We start from the raw sequence: 2,991 nt of genomic DNA, 5'->3' as shown, positions 1-2,991 counted from the left end.
TCTCCTCTCTCATTCTGGACGACAGTTTAGTTTTTGTTGCAGCAAGTCATGAAAAGTAAGCTGCCTGCTCAGTATGTACTCAGGATTCAGGACCTGCATCTCTCCTTTAAGAGATCTGCATGCAGAAGTCTGTTCTCTATCTTTATATCCTGTGTCTTCTCTTACTAGATCATTGGTTTCTTCTTCCTTTTGTAACTGTAGATTTACTGTAGTAAAGTAGACACCCCATAGGAGTGTCTCCCTGTTGACATGGTGACCAGGTGATGAGACTGTGACAAAACCACATCAGGTGCTGATTGGAGGGCACCTGGTGTTGCTTCATCAAGAACCTCCTCCTGTACTCCAATAATAGACTCAGTATCTGGCAGGTGCAGAGACTTCACGCCAAGACGAGGCTGAGAATTCATGGAGATCAGATTCTTACTATGCACAGCTGCTTCCTCCAGCAAACTGCTGCCCAGCAGCGACTCCGGTTGCTCTCGTTCTCTGCTCCCAGCAGCTCCAATTCTGGAGTGGTGCTTTCTCATATGCACATTTGGGCTACTACTCTGGGAAAATGTCTTCCCACAGATATGGCATTGATGGGGCTTCACTCCTGAGTGCACAACCAGGTGTTTCCGAAGGCTGGAGTATTCAGCAAAGGAACAATCACATCCTTGTGCCTCATACAGGAAGGGCTTTTCCCCAGTGTGAATCCGTAGGTGCTACTTCAGATTCCCAGCGATTGTGAACTGCTTCCCACAGCCCACCTCAGTGCAGACAAATGGTTTCTCACCGTGGTGAGTTAGCATGTGCACCTTCAGCCTTTGCAGGACACAGAAGCTTTTCCCACAGCCTTCTGCTGGGCAGGTGAAGGAACAATCATGCCTGTGAGTTTTTAAATGATATTTGAAGTGGGCTGGCCACACAAATGTCCGATCATAGCCCTCAATGGTGCACTTCAGCTTCTTCTCTACGTGGGACAGGTGAGGGATGGGGCTCGAATCTTTTGGCTGCCCATCTCCCAAGCAAAGATGAACACTTTCACCATTATTGCTTGCTTTGGCGTTCTTGGTGAGCTGTGCTCGAGTGGCAGCAATCAAATTATCATGGGCCAATTCCTGCACTCATAGAAACCATGGGGTACTGCTGTCTGTGCTGTCATGGGAGAGAAAGTCATTCCCAGAATCCTCTGCTTCATCCTGAACGAACACCAGGTGCTCTGCTGGACAGCCCAGGCCTGCTCTTGTTACGTTGAGGAGAATAAAGGAAGTGCTGTCACTGGGCTGGAGGTCTTGCAATAAACTTGAAGACTCTGGACTTGACAGGAGCTCAGGTGGTTTCTGTACGGTTTGTGCTCTTGTCTCCTCGCCGTCAGGGCCTAAATTTACCTGAAGGTTTCTCGAGACAGCAGAAAAACGAACATCTTTGTTGGAGTTAGTGTGACTTGGAAAATCATCTGGCAACATCAGTCTGTTGCACTGTGAGGTCTCAGTAACAGGAAGGAGGAGAGACAGGTGATGCCCTTAGGTTCTGATTCCACCAGCCCTTGTCCCAGTGGAATAGACGTGTTCTAAACAAACTGAACCAGCAGCTCTGGTTTGGATTCTAACTCATCCGATAACATTGATTCAAGTTTCCGATTCCTGCAGCCGTTCTGGGCAAGGCACAAGTTTAGAATTCAGAGTGAACAGTCCCCTATGATTATTGTCATAGTCTCCTAGCCTTAAAGCAGTGCAGTCTTCCTGAAAGATGCTGTGCTAGGCAGATATTCAATTTAACAGGCATCTCAGAACCGCACGCAAGCCCCTTTGATTTAAATATAGTGCCTATATGTGCCCATTAGTGCTACTTTTACAACAGATGTGTGTATCTGCTCAGTGGGTATTGACAACATGGGCCCAGCGTTTAGTGTAGTGTTATCCTCAAATGATATGAGGTCCACACTGAGGGCTGATTGCATAAGACCAAAGAAAGGAACCTTGGGTGAGATTCTGGCACAGCACAAAACGTGCAACACAGAGAGGGGAAGCTAAGGTGGCTTTTAAGTCCCCTGTGTTCACTCCCAATTCTGGGCTACTCAGGAGGCCAGAACAGCCCTTTTCATAATTTAGACCGCCTCTTCACTACCCCTTTACAACTCTCCCACAACCCTGGCATGCCCTCTACACTGGGACTTGCAAAGACTGTCCTCCTCAGCTCCTGCACTGGGAAATTCTTCCCTGGCTGCATCTGGGGCTTTTAGAGCCTTTTATCTCACTTTGGACCTTTTACCCAGCCTACAGGGACTGGCCCAGGGGTGAAAAATCTCATTCCTGGATTGTAACTGTAAACCCCAGGGTGGTAATAAATACAGAACATTCCAAACTGTTACATGAATACCTATGAGTGAGAAAACAAAAAATTGCAAAGTTGCTTAAGCTGTTGCTTAAACATGGCAAACCAGTTGTGGCATCTTTATGCTTGAACTGTACTATGGAATGCAGCATATTTCCCAGAGAAGTCAGTGTGGAGTGAGACACACTGTAATTCCATACCCACGCCCTTGAACACACCTTAAGCCTTCCCCTGCTGCTTGGAAGCACATTTGTTTTCTGTATTTTACACAGAAATATTAATGTGTGATGACTGCCAGTGCATGATAGATTCTGTAGTGCTTTAAAGCAAGATTAAACAACCTGGATGCATAAAATTAATTGAAACATTATGTTAATTATGTATTGACAAAATACTGTACTCTATTAATAATTTATCGTTGTTATAAAATAAACAGGCTTTAACACCCTTCTTTAAAAAGCTCTCAAAGCAAAAATAGGTTTTATAGGCTGGTTAGCAGCACTGAATTGCTGATTTGGGGCTTAATCCTCTAGTCTTTGCCTAGTCCTTGCAGAGGCAAAACTCCCATTGTCTTCACCAGAAATTTCAACTGCAGGATTCCATGGTCCGTGAAGAACTTTCAATGTATTACCCAATAGCTAAGACATCTGCCTTGTGCACAGTTTAATATTCAAA

General features: G+C 45.5%; 1 pseudogene; it reads right to left on the bottom strand.

Annotated features, from left to right (window-relative positions):
* Nucleotides 1–203: 203 nt before the first annotated feature.
* Nucleotides 204–1,665, bottom strand: LOC112107532 (annotated as a pseudogene).
* Nucleotides 1,666–2,991: the final 1,326 nt, after the last annotated feature.

This window comes from Terrapene carolina, unplaced genomic scaffold (genome assembly GCF_002925995.2).
Source record: "Terrapene carolina triunguis isolate 2854851 unplaced genomic scaffold, T_m_triunguis-2.0 Scaffold68, whole genome shotgun sequence".
NCBI lineage: Eukaryota > Metazoa > Chordata > Testudines > Emydidae > Terrapene > Terrapene triunguis.
This window is presented reverse-complemented; position numbering and strand designations above follow the sequence as displayed.